The sequence below is a fragment of the Pantherophis guttatus genome, chromosome 8 (genome assembly GCF_059756535.1).
Source record: "Pantherophis guttatus breed Tessera chromosome 8, ASM5975653v1, whole genome shotgun sequence".
Lineage (NCBI taxonomy): Eukaryota > Metazoa > Chordata > Lepidosauria > Squamata > Colubridae > Pantherophis > Pantherophis guttatus.
In genome coordinates, this window is record NC_142070.1 from 45176410 (window position 1) to 45190620 (window position 14211).

Here is a 14211-nt window from a genome sequence, read left to right on the forward strand (position 1 = left end):
TGTTGTTTGTATTACCTTTACTTATCACAAATTTTAAAGAGACATAGTTACAACTGAGTAAAAGGGAACACAGTTTATCTATGGAGTAGGAGCTGGTTGTTTGGCACGTTGAAATTGAATTGGAGAGTCATATCAGAATCAATAATGTCTTTTTTTAACTACTTCTGACAACTTGACAGATGCCTCTTTTTTTTCTTTGTAAAAGCTCCAGCAGGTGACAGGCTGTGATTCATACGTCTTGATTCAACATATTATGTTGAATCTTAGAGGTCTGACACTTGAAGCTGTTTCTTTCATCAATGATCCACTCTCATTCTGCTCTTCATGACTACAATGCTCTGGATTGAATATATGGAGGGGGTGGTTGAAGTTATTTTTTCCTTTAAAAAAAATCCTGATATTGTATTTCATTAATTTCATGTCAGTGCAGGCCAGGGAAAAAAGAACCTGAAATAAAAAGATACACCCAGACACACAAACTGTCAGACATCCTATGAACAAAGCCTTCTTGAAAAATGTGAAAATACTGCATTTTGAGCCTTATCTCTAACAGACAATTTCCTTTTTGGAACCAAACATTTCAGTGAGTAATTTAAAGGAAATACTGAAGGTACTTGTAAGATCGCACAGGTTTGAGTCTTTATTCTAGCAGCATGAAAACTAGTTCTCCAGAATCTTCTGTGCTTCCAGAATAAATAAGAAACGGATGTTACAGGCAACCCTGGTTTAGCTACCACAATTGGAATCAGCAACTAAGTCATTGTGAAGCGGTCACAAACAGTGACCATGCTTATGATCTTACTTCAGCTTTCCTTTGCTCTATAGACATAAAAAGTTGTAAATGTGAGAATGGACATAAATTACTTTTTCATCGCTGTCATAACTTCAAATGGTCTCTAAATGAGTCAATAAATGAGATCTACTGTTAGTCCTTGACTTATGACCATTTGCTTATAACAGCACCAAAAAAGAGATTTAAGGCCAGTTGCCACATCATTTATGACCATCACAGTCACATGATCATGGTTCAGGTTCTTGACAATTGGTATGTATCTATGATGGTTGCAACATCCCAGTCATGTTATCACCATTTGCAACCTTCCCAGCTAGTTTCTGACAAGTAAAGTCAATGGGGATTCTGGATTTGCTTAATGACCATGGCAAAAAAAAAATTAAAAAAAAAATGACTTCAGCAACAGAGTGGTCAATGTCTGGAATGCACTACCTGACTCTGTGGTTTCTGCCCTAAACCCCCAAAACTTTAACCTTAGACTGTCTACTGTCAAACTCACACCATTCCTAAGAGACTTTAAGGGGCATGCATAAGAGCACCAGCGTGCCTACCATCCCTGTCCTAATGTTCCCTTTTATTTGTATCCATTTCATGTATTCATAATTATGTTTATACTTATATCTGTTATCTAATACATGTGTGACGAAATAAATAAATAAATAAAAATAAAAATAAAACTCATTAAAATCAGGCACAAACACAGGATGACTCTTTTCAGGACTGCATCGCTTAGCGATTGAAATTCTAGTTCCAATTATGGTTTTAAGTCAAGGACTAGCTTTACCTGCATTCAGAGTCAGTCATGCTCTTTGACTGAATCATCTGTGCTGTCATAACCACATTGAAACGGTTGCTACATATATTCATATTTTGGTGGCAATTCCACAAGGTTTGGACCCTAACATCTCCATATCTTAAAGCTTTGCTACATCTTGAAAATACTGTAGTATCTTTTTGTTTGAATTGGCATTTAGCATATGTGTCCATTCATGAACAATACATTAATCAGTGTCTAAGTTGGTTTGTTCAGTTGGTCAATAGCTTTGAGAACAATTGACTAGGCTAAGAAAATGGAGCTGCATATGATTGTGACAGTCACTGTGGTGTTGTGTTTAAGTGTTGGATTAAACTGGGAAAACCCAGGTATAAATCCACCCTAAAATGTGGAAGGTTACTGGGGGAAAAGAATTTTAATATTAAAATAGCTAAATTCATTTTTAAGCATTTAAAAGTAATGTATTTTAACATTGTGCATCTTGTAATGTCTTCCGGGCAACATTCATCGCTACCTGTTAATCCTTTTGCCAAAAAATAATAATAATATTAGTTTGTAACAAAATGGCTCATACAACTGCTACTTTCTTGAGAGCTGAACATCTTCCTAACCCAAAGAATCATGGCAAAGCTTCCTCTCTGTCCATATGTCTACTGATTTAAAAATAATAATAACTGGAAGTATACAAAAAATATTTTGAATTGAAATGTTTTCAATACCAGAGCAAATCAGGTAAGATTGAAACACCTTCAAAACATTTCTGAAGAGATCAGAACAGATGTTTCACTTTGCATACCTCATTTAATAAGTTATTTGATCAGATTTGGATTGTCTGGGATTTGCAGTAATGATGTCAGCCCTTTGAGGTAGACCAGATTAGGAAGCCAATAATCTAGTCTAACGCTACTGTTATTATTAGGTTAAAATAAAAGAATCATTTAAGTCTCAGTGTGCTTTCCCCCTTTCCCTTTATCACTGTGAGAACTAGAAAAGGTCGAATATGAGACGCTTACTCAGGTTACAATTCTAGCTCAGAGTCAGATTTCTTTTATCTGGCCACTGTCTTGGTGGCAGCTCATCCTTATGTTCCTTCTGCCTCTTACAACTAAGTAGGTGTAAGGCAGCACTGGTTGGAGTTGCTAGGCAGACAACCTCAGATATTAATAGGCCAAACAATAATACGACTCCACTGAGTTAGAGGAGAAAAAAAATACAGGGGTTAGAATACCTTTACTCAAATTAATTCTGGATTTCTATATTCCATTATCCTCATTGCTTACTGCCAATACTGAATTTCAAACAAAGGCTTTTTCTATTTATCTATCTATCTATCTGTCTATCTATCTATCTATCTATCTATCTATCTATCTATCTATCTATCATCTATCTATCTATCTTAGATCTATCTATCTATCTATCTATCTATCTATCTATCTATCTATCTTAGATCTATCTATCTATCTATCTATCTATCTATCTATCTATCTATCAATGTATCTAAGATCTATCTATCATATCTATCTATCTATTTTAGATCTATCTATCTATCTTAGATCTATCTATCTATTTTAGATCTATCTATCAGATCTATTCATCTATCTATTTTAGATCTACCTATTTTAGATCTATCTATCAGATCTATTTATCTATTTTAGATCTACCTATTTTAGATCTATCTATCTATCTATCTATCTATCTATCTATCTATCTATCTATCTATCATCTATCTTAGGGAGAAACCAAGGGGAGAAAACTGCTTGTTGGGCAGAATGAACTAAATTCTGGCCACTGCAACAAAAAGTATTTAATCTTTGTTGTTATAAAAAATAAAACTGATCCAAGAACTGCTAGTAGTTAACAATTTGGAATACAAATTATATATTTTTAAATCTTCATCCTCTAACAATTTTCAGAGAATAAAGTACATTTCATGATTACAATAATGGACAGGCTCCAGGAAACCATGTGAGGGAGATGGAAAGATATGTGTGTGTGATCATTACAGGCAATGGCAAATTCAGGTGGAACAGAATTGACCTCCTGAGGTTTTTTTTTTTTTTTTTAAGCAAAACAGTCTGATCAATTGTTAGCTTTCTTCCCGGTAATATAGCCCAAAAGCAACACAGTTCCATGTAACATTTTCTTTGGTCTTAAGAATGGTTGCTAAGGACAAAAGTTGAGTGAAATAGATGGATGAAAGTAAATGAAAAAAGATTTAATATAGATAAACATAAGGCAGCACAACTAGGAAAAAATAGTCATCATTGATACAAAAATGGGACACTGTTTAGAAAACAATGATATAGGGAAGCCCTGGAAGGCCTGTGAATAATTAATTGTTGCCAACTTGAACAGTAGCCTGATTCCAGAGTAGGTTTGATTTTTGTGCGTTTGTCTAAGAAAGCATAGAACATATATATGTTCAACATATATTTGAATAATACTGCTATAGTACCAACAGAAACAGAGAGAATTGTAAGAATTATGTTTTGCCACAAAAGGTTCTCCGTGTATGACTTATTAATTCACAATTGCTGTTGTGTGCCTAGTAGTTTGCAGAATGCTGTAAATGGTCCTGCTTATTCAATACGTTCAAGAAATTACAAATTTCTCAATAAAATGGTACAAATTGCATCTGAGAACTGACATCTAGAGTAACATCAGCTCTAAGGCATTTTCTTCTCTTGCATTTTTATATTTTTAAACATGTGTGTGCACACACACATTCATAATGCGCAATGAGGAAACACTAACACCGAATCAAAGTATTTATTGTATCTCCACCAGTATTCATCAGAACCTGATAGACTATTTTTATGTCTATATATAAAAGTTAATCAGAAGTCTAGACATGTATTTTCTGTATCTTGTGAGATGATGATAATGTACTGATGATCACTTTTAGTCTGGTACAAAGAGATTTTTTTTTTGTAATTTATAAATTAAAGGTTAGGACTGGCATGAGATATTGCTCTTAGAGTCACTATTCTCTACTAGCTGCCTAAAGCATTCCTTACAAAAAGGGAAATAATGGACACAGATCTATTTCCCCACTTGATTGATGCATGTTTTCCTTTAGAGGGGTAGGTCAACTTTGTCCAATCCAATATTTTTCAGATATATCGGATTCCAACTTCACTGATTTTCAGCATATCCAGAAAGCAAGAGTTTGGGAGAGCTACGTTGCTCTTTATTTAGACATCCCCAGTTAGCTCACATCCTGGTAACTGAGTTCCAGCCTCTTGTTTATAGTGTCTATCTGGGCCTATTGTTTAAAATATATTTTCCCCTCTTCTCCTCTTAGGTTCCCATAGTGGCTGCTAAGAAAGTTTCAAGGATGCTCTTGTTTCCTCTTTATAGCTTGCAAGAGACTTTTAAATGCAGAAGAAAGTCAGATTTGCAAGTTTCCCTCATTGTAATTAGTGAAGGATATTTTTTCCAAGCAACTCAAAAAAACATACATAGAAGTGAGGAGGGAGATGCTAGAAATGTATTTTCTTTTCTCTTTTTTTTGTATAATGAGGGGTGAGAAGAAGGATCAGCAGTAGCTCAGAAGGCAGAATATCACTTGATTGTACTTTTTTTTTTAGTGCTGTTCATTGCAATAAGAGGCGAATGCTGAATAGCTCTTAAGTGCTGCATATTCTTGGTATTTTGAAGCTATAAAAAAAGGTTCGCTTTAAGCTACTTTGGAGGGATTGAGGAATGGTCCCAGTGATTATGTAGAAGTACCCAAAATCAGCTAAGGAATAACCCTATTTCTAGCCTGATGGGACCTCCTGTAGAAGTTTTTTAGTTGAGCTATATATAGCTGACTGGAAGTTGAGTCATAGTAACTGGACTTTTCTTGTTGGTTTGAAATGTTTTGGTACTTACCTAAGTAGCTTCTTCAGTCTGGGCAAGTAGGTTAGGGGGACCCTATACAATAGATTGATGAGGTGAGTAGAATGGAGTTGTTGGGATATAGATGTTCCAACAGCTAAACTCCTTTACGCCCAGATCATTAAGAGTGACCTCCTTGGTGAAGTGGTCTTGATCTTCTAGTTCTGCCTTTCCTCACTTTTACCATTCTTTATGTGGAAGACGATAAACACATTTAAAATTAGGACATATTAATTATATCTGAGCATTATAGTGTTGTTCTAAGTATCTGATATCTCTGACAAATGTAAGAAGTAGCCAGTAAGTCTGTCCTGCACCACAGGTATTCTAAAGAAGAAAAAAAAATGGAAGGGTGTGGAACTCAGAAAAGTTGATGGTGACCTGGAACTAGAGCAAAATACTTCTCAGTTTTTCAGAGATGCTTCAGAAAGAAAGGCTATCAGAGAATATATAAGCACAGTGCAGATAATGGAACTAGTATTTTTAAAAGCTTTCATAACCCTAATTAAATAATTAAAATCTAAAATACTGTAGATAACACTAATTGAAACATGTCAAAAAATCTTAAAACCACTACATTTTCATTATTAATAAAACACAATGGCAACTCTTTTCTTTGTTAATTATGGTCACTTGATTATAAGTAAGTAAACTTATAAGTTAAATTCATTTACCTTTTGCATAGAAGTCAACAGGCTAGTTAATTTATGGTTGTCAACCTCAAATCTCAGTTTAATAAAGTCAGAAGAAAGAGGGTTTTTATCCCAAGCCTGCTTATTTTCTGTGAAAGCAAAAATCAGACTTTCAAGAAAATGTTCTAATTGAAGAGGTTTTATGCCTTATTGTAGGTCTCCTGCTCTGTGTAAAAAATACCTAGAGCCATCTTCAAATACAGTTGTAGACTTGTAAATTGTAATCACTATAATGCTGAAATTAAGGGCAAATATAGTTCGTATTTCAGTCAGAAAATGCTGTTTTGTGATTCAGTTCAATTATTCTGCATGTGATCTTTGGGAATATAAATACCTTACATAATGCTCCTTTTGCATAGAGTTAAAAGAGATACAGTTAAAAATCATAGAATCAATGATCTGATGCATTTATGGCAAAGATATTTGAAAATTTGAAAAAAAAATGGAAATTATTATTACAAACCATGATATTGTAGTGCCAATACTTTAGACCTCCTTAGTAGACTCCTAAAATGCCATAATATGAGATTTATTTTCTTCCATTCAATTGTTGGAATGAAGTAGACACATTTCTTTCGATGTAAACCTGGAAACTTTGCAAAAATGACCAGAGCTTATAAACAATATGAAAAGGAAAGGTTGCTGGGCAGCGACCTCATTAATTATCTTTTGGCATGGCTACCATTTCATATATTAGGATTTCCATAAAGAAACCAGGCTGACTGACCGTTCTGGAATTCCTACCAGGTATGAACTGTATTAGTGAGATTTAGATGATATAGACATTATTTTGTCTTGAAGGATCTTGTTAGTGAATAAACCTGTCATAGACATAGAAACATAATTCCCACAATCTTTCAACCATGACATTATATTTTTAGCCACATGCAGTATCATATTTCTAATGCTCATTTTGGTTGTTAAAACTAAGTACATGTCCTCCTGCATCTCCCTAAGAACAGATGACATTCTGTTTTCTTACCATGGAAATGGTGGCCAGAAACAACTCAACTACAAGGCTTTATTTATTTATTTATTTATTTATTTATTTATTTATTGGTTCGATTTATATGCCGCCCTTCTCTGTTAAGGTGTTTCCTCTGTTTTCATGTCTCTCTGTTAGGATAAGTAGGATTTCAAGCTAATAATAAAAGTAAGGAATAGTAAGTCTGCTACTTGCCTGCTCCTTTCAGTCCCGTTGCACTACTAAAAAAAAAAAAAAAAGAATAGTGCCCCATAACAGACAATAATTAGTAATCAACAAAAAATGCAGTAATGGCATCATAACATGTAATATTAATTTTTTTTAATAAAATCCAGCTTTCTGGATTATGACAATAATCCTGAGCATGCAGCTATGTGGATATACACGGACCATCACCAAAATGATATCAATTCAAGGCCAACCCAGTTCTGTAGCTTAGGTTGGGGCAATTGACATTCTTATTTCATTATTTCTGCCATATCTTATTTTTTCACAACCCTTATCTGAGATGTGTGAAGCATTGTGCTGTTATGCTGGTACAAGATCTATTATGACATTACATCTATGCAGTTTCAATCCCTTCTAGGATGCTTTCCAGATGAAGGTGCTAGCCTGATACTTGTGCGAGATGCATTTCTGTTTATCTCTTGATCATAAACAGAAATTTGCAAATATAAGCTATTTTTATTATATTCCTGCCCCAGTGGGAATATATCCATGGACAAGAAAATGTTGTTTCAAGGAAGTAAACGTTACTTCAGGAATGGTATGCCTTGAAGTGTTAGTTGGTGTTCTTACTGGACACGATATGTCTGCCTTGCCTCCTATTAGAGATTTACCATTTTGAGGAGACAGAAGTCCAATTGTCTAGAAGTGTCCTGTGTATAAACTAACAAATCTATTTATTTGCACCCATTTATTTGAAGATAGTATTTTTCTGTCAAAACAAGGACAGTTCTTGCCATCTTAGACAGGAAAAGAGGAGCGTGTTATTGCTATTTTTGGACTATATTGCAATTCACATTAAGCCTTTCATCAGTTAACAAGAAAAATTGGACTGAATGTATTTATGACTCATCTTTTTTACCTTTAGAGCACTTGGAGTAATCCTTTGAAAGCCTTTGATATTTATTTTTCAACTACCAAGAAGAAGAACTGATCTGTACCTTTACAGAGCATGTGTCAATGGAAAGCTAACACTGCAAGGAGTGTTGTAAGAAGACAGGACCATCTTGCAAAAAAAATAATTCATCTTGCAGTCTTAAGCAGGTGGGACATTCTTCCTCTCCATTCAGAAGAAAGCTGCTCTCTTGTGAATGCAACTAATGAAGGCTGTTATTCTGAAAAGGAAGAGATTGCATTTCCTATAGATAGGCAGTATGTATCAGTTTACTTTTTCAGTCAGAGGCTTTGGAATTTATACAAGTTGATGCCTACCACTTTTATTTCACTTTAAATTCTACTACAACAATAACAAGGTTGTGTTTATAAAATGGGCTCTTTTCTCCCCTACGGGTTATCTCTAAGCATGTGCATTATCATGCGTTCCAGTTCATTCAATTTCAAGGAAGTGCTTTCCTTCCTTTGATAAGTTTTCTTGCAATGCAGACATTTTCAAACAAAAGTTAATTAAATATTTTCCATCCAAATTAGCAGTCACAAAAAATAATTATTTTCTAAAGCAAGGCATAGATAGATACTATAGGTGTCCAAAAAGCAGAACAGTACAATTCTGAAGAACCCAGAATGCTTTAAAAATATCATTGTTTTGAAATATAACAGTCATACTATGATAGCATTCAAGAATATAAAGCAAGGATCACAGCATTTTATGTTTGCCTTTAGAGTGACATGAAAAAAATGAGTTGTAATTTTTTGTAGCACTTATTATAGAACAATAAGAACAACAATAAGATAATTTTGTTTTTTCTTATTTGAGGTATATTATATTCAATAACATATGTATCACATTTGCAATCCTCCTTCTTTAAAGGTGATTTAAGTTAATGTCCTATATCAGGGCTGTCAAGCTCCCAGCCTGTGGGCCGGATGTGTCACATGTTGGCCACGCCCATGCCCATTTTAGCAAAGGGGGGAAAAGTCCCAATATGTCACTTGATGCTGCCGTGACGATGTGAGTTTGAAACCCCTGTCCTATATGATTTTTTAATAGGATTGATTGTATTGATCAAAACATAAGAATTTGATTTCCAATTCCATAGCATTGGAACTTGTGAGTCAGATCATTAATCCATATAACATTGTATTGATTATCTCAGCCTTCTCTAACTTGCTGCCCCAGAGGCAAGGGCATTTGTACGACAGGTCAAATCAGTCAAGATAGTATCAGCATCAGCATCATCCAACAGTCTGATTCCAGAATGATTCTAAGTGGCCCACAGTTGAAATCCATAAAAACAATAACGAGAAAATCTGAAGTGTTCAGACATCCTCATCCCATATAACAAAAAAAGAACAATTAACACGAGTCATCAAGCACCATATCCCAAGGCCAAAGAAAGAAGGCAATTTTTAAAAAGACTTCTGGAATATTAGGGTAGGAACTGCATAGATCTGTACCTACATTTATATGTGATTGAACTCCCCCTCTTTTTCATGTGCAGAGCAGTGGTGAAATTCAATTTTTTTTTACTATGGTTCTGTGGGCATGGCTTGGTGGGTGTGGTGTGGTTTGGTGGGCATGGCAGGGGAAGGATATTGCAAAATCTCCATTCCCACCCCACTCTGGGACCAGCCAGAGGTGGTATTTGCCGGTTTTCTGAATTACTCAAAATTTCTGCTACCGGTTCTCCAGAACCTGTCAGAACCTGCTGGATTTCACCACTGGTGCAGAGCTTTGATTGTACAGTTGAATCTGTGTCATCTTGGTGTTTTTTGACCTCTTGTGGATGCCACATCCCAAATACCTTAAGACAACTGGTCCTTGAGTTGGCCATATTAATTGAAAAATGTGGCATGTAACACATCTGGAGAGAATTGTATTAACAAAAAATGTCCTCACTAATTAACAAATCTTTAGCAGAGATCTTTTTCAGCTGTGTGACTAACCATAACTTAAAGAAAGATTAATTAAAAATTAAATAGAGATGTCTGGTAGTTTTCCAAACATATGATCCCTATAAAAAGTTAAAGTTTGAATCTCCACATTCATTACAACTTAACCATTGTGTGTAACTAAATCATAATATATAAAAGTTAAAAAATGATCAAAGACTTTCTTACCTCAAAAGTCATCAAAGTTCAGATGTCAATGAACTTGTTGTGACCTAGGCTTACTGAATCATTACAATACACAATTAGTCCCAAACAAACCTATTTTATTGTAACAGCTGAGAATTACGTTCATTCCCAGCTGAGTCCCAATTAGTTGCAAAACAAGTCCTTCGGAAGAAGTCCTTCGGGATAATCACCAACCTTTATCTTCTTTGACACCCTGCCAAAGGCCTTACTTGACAAAGCCCCACGAAGTTCAGAAACAAACAAGAGATGCCGACTGGAAACAGAGTTAGCAATGTTGCTTTCCTGCAAAAGGCCCAAGTGCCTTTGTTTCTCTTTTAAACCTTATGGGAGGAACCAATCATTTCCTGGCCTTACTCCCGAGTCATCCCTTTTGCTTTAGCTGCTCTTGCCTTCTGGCAGCTCTGCGCATACGTGCACTAGGAACAGACTCCTCCTGTTTCTCTGCCTCTCTGCTGTCCGGCTCTGGGGACTCCAGAGTCTGCGCATCGATCCCAGATGGCCCTGGCCCCATCTCTGCCTCCGACACAGAGCCCCCATCCGGGCCTTCCTCAGACTCCAGGACTGGCCCATGTTCCTTCCCAGCCTCCTCACTGTCCAACTCCACTGCCAGCTTCTCAGGCTGCTGGCAGACTACAACAGAACTCTTCCAAGGTAACCCAGTTAAATTATTAGAAATGAAGCAGAAACAGCTTTGCATAAATTAATAAAACAAGTAGTGTGTCTCTAAAGTAAGAAAAGAAGTAAATATAATAACCATTTCAGAAGGAAAGATTCTATTTGTGTAACTAAATTTGGTTTGTTTCAATTCCTAGAATCTTCAATTCCCATAAGTTTGCTAAACATACTGTCTTTCTTGAAAATTGTAGCTTTTTCTATACTCAGAAACTGAAAATTTGAGGATATGATGTGTGAGAAATGTCACATCTGGAAACTAAACTTGCCACATTTGTCAGATATATCTTGGACTGATAACCCATTTAGTCAACTTTAAAGTTCTCCATTACCTCAGCTTAGCACCAGCATCTTTTCTGCTTACTGTCAATACGTTCATAAAGTGGGATAAGCTTTAGACTTTCCTTTACTCTTTTTAAAAGACAAATATTTAACTTATAAAGCATTTAAAAGTCAAATGACATGTTGCAGAAATTGCTAATGGGATAGTGCCCCCCCATCCCCAATAAAACAAGGGGAAATTTGTGAGAACAAGAGGTCTTGTTTCCACCAAATGTGTCAGGGCAGTAGGTTTTTTTTTGACACTACTTCTCTCCCCCTTTTTTTCCTTAACATTAACTTTAGAAACAGGGGTGGTCTCAATTCATGCCATTGAACCAATCGCTCTGCTGGAACACAGATTACAAAAGGTAATTGTGTACAGTTTTCAAATCCCATTCATCGCCAATGTTTCTTTTCTGTAAGAAATGACTTTTTAATATAACAGGAGTGATTCCTCACAGCTCTGGTAGGATAATAATGAAATAAGAGGCTTCTTATTCTGCACCTGAAAGCATAAATTTCCCAGTGACCCATCCACCCACTGGCACTTGACTTCAGATCTGGCAGGTACAACAGCAGGAGATTAATTAAAGCAAGATCCTCTTTTCATATAAATGGCCCCAGTGTAATGCCCAGCTGTGCTTTCTAATGACTTAATATTGCTCCTTTCGTAGTAGCAGCTGTGGAGTCATACGATGAGAGTTTGGGTAGGAAAGAAAAGGAATCCTATTTCTTGCAGTGGGAAGTGGAGTGAAGAATGTGGATAGTATCAACATTTTAGAAAACTCAAGACTCCTTACCCCTTCCACAAATCTTAAAACTGACAACCAGTAGGCCATTTCATTTTGAAAGACAATGACAGCCATCAGATCTCCCCAAATTGGGGTTTGTAATTTCTCTGCATTTCACTTAATCCAGGAAAAGTCATTCCAAATCTATGTGGATACAATTATTTTGTATGGTTGTATTGAATTAAATCAAGATTAGTTAAACCAAATCTAATCTAACTTTCAGGGTGCATTCAGGAAATGAACTAATAAATTATGAATTATTCCATGCAACTTCTATTGGTTAATCATCTATGCCATGGGTGTCAAACTCACGGTGTCATGTTGCCGTCACGTGATGTTTTGCAACATTTTTTCCCTTTGAGGAGCAGGAGTGGGTGTGGCCTGCACATGACGCATCCAGGCCATGGGCCACCAGTTTCACACCCCTGATCTATTTTATGGTGGGAATACAATACACAACCGTCTTCATTAAACCAATCTCCCAATGAGGTAAGAACAGGCCCACTATGTCTTTCAAACTGATATACCGTAAATACAACATAAATAAAAATAATGGGTGAAATCCAGATTGACTTCTGCTTATAGTAAACTCAAGCCAGTTTAGTGTAGTGGTAAGGCATCAGGATAGAAACAGGGAGACACAAAGCCAGCTGAGTGGCCTTGGGCCAGTTCTTTGTCAATCCTGGGAAGCAATCAATGGCAAACCACTTCTGAAGTCTTGCCAGTAAAGTTTTGCCAGGCATTTACCAGGAGTTAACAGTGACTCAAAGGCATAAAAACATGGTAAACTCACTGGATTTGCAGGATATTAATATTTCTAATATATTAGCACTATGTAGTACTTCATACTTGAACGAGAAAAAGTATTTTTGGATAATGCAGGAATGCTCCTTTAGTGCCTTTGGGCGACTTAAAGCAAATATAGTTTTTGCCAAGATCACATTGCCCTGCAGTTGTCGAAGGTAGCAATCTGAAATTGTCAGATACCTGGGAGACTACTGAATTAAATGCTAAACATAAACAACTAATAGGGAGTAAGAGAGTCTGCTGGTAGTTTATCTCTTAAAAGGCAACTCCAGGCAAGAAACCTGGGAAAAATATTTAATACTCTCTAAGAGATTCCACATTGATGAATAAATGGGAGGTGAAGATTTCTCTTCCCACTTCCCCAAAGCAAATCATCTTGGAGCAGGAAGAACACCCTCCTCTGAATGGTTTAACCAGTTGTACTCACCTTCAGAAGTTACTCAATTGATTCTTGGAAAGTAATGGGTTTTTTCCCTATGTTGTGTCCTCTTTTTCCTAAAGCCTTTCTTTCCGCAGTCTGGCACCTTCCAGCTATATTGGAATAGGAAGGTTGCTTTGAGCATATTCGTTCAGCAGTGCCTTTATTCATTCAACAACCAGACAGCACTGCTATAATGTTTAAGAGCAATTAATATCTACTTCTTTGGCCGCTTATCACCTTACCGGAGGTGTTTGTTTACTCTTTTAAAATTATATTATATTATTGACTTTATAAATAATTTAGAGGGTGTCTCATATTGGAAAGGTCAAGCAGACAGTAAATAAAAGATTGCTCAAAGCACAGAAGCATCTTTCTCCTCTGCTGAAAAAGCTGCTTTCTAAAAGCAGTGAAGATTTTCAGAGAGTGAAAACCCAGCAGACCTGGGAGGGCAAGGAGAGATACGAAGCCTTCATTCTGAGGTTCCAATTACATTCCTATTATTTCTACTCTTGCTATAATGTGGGAAAGAGGATAAGATATTTTCATGTGGCTTATCCAGTCCTAAAGTAAACATGGATATAAGTCACAGCTACTGAATGCTCTTGTGCCACTACCAATGCCCCATTCTATTAGAGCATCTTGATTGATAAGATGGACTATGCCAGACTTTGCTTTCAGGTGTAGCAAGCTGGCTGGCAAAGAAAATACAGTACTGCCAATGCTTAAGGGCTATACGAGTTGTGGCACTGTTTGATTGAAATAGGTTGCATTTTTGTCTCAACACCAAATTACTAGGTTTGGTGCTAAATCT

At 36.1% G+C, this 14211-nt stretch overlaps 1 long non-coding RNA gene across 1 annotated transcript; it reads right to left on the reverse strand.

Moving 5' to 3' along the window:
- On the reverse strand, window positions 1–6735 carry LOC117654578 (uncharacterized). Its single transcript, XR_004588331.3, has 3 exons — window positions 6606–6735; window positions 5445–5638; window positions 1–447 (listed from the first exon to the last, which is right to left on the reverse strand). It is a non-coding gene; the product is annotated as an uncharacterized LOC117654578 (long non-coding RNA).
- Between the last annotated feature and the right edge of the window lie 7476 nt (window positions 6736–14211).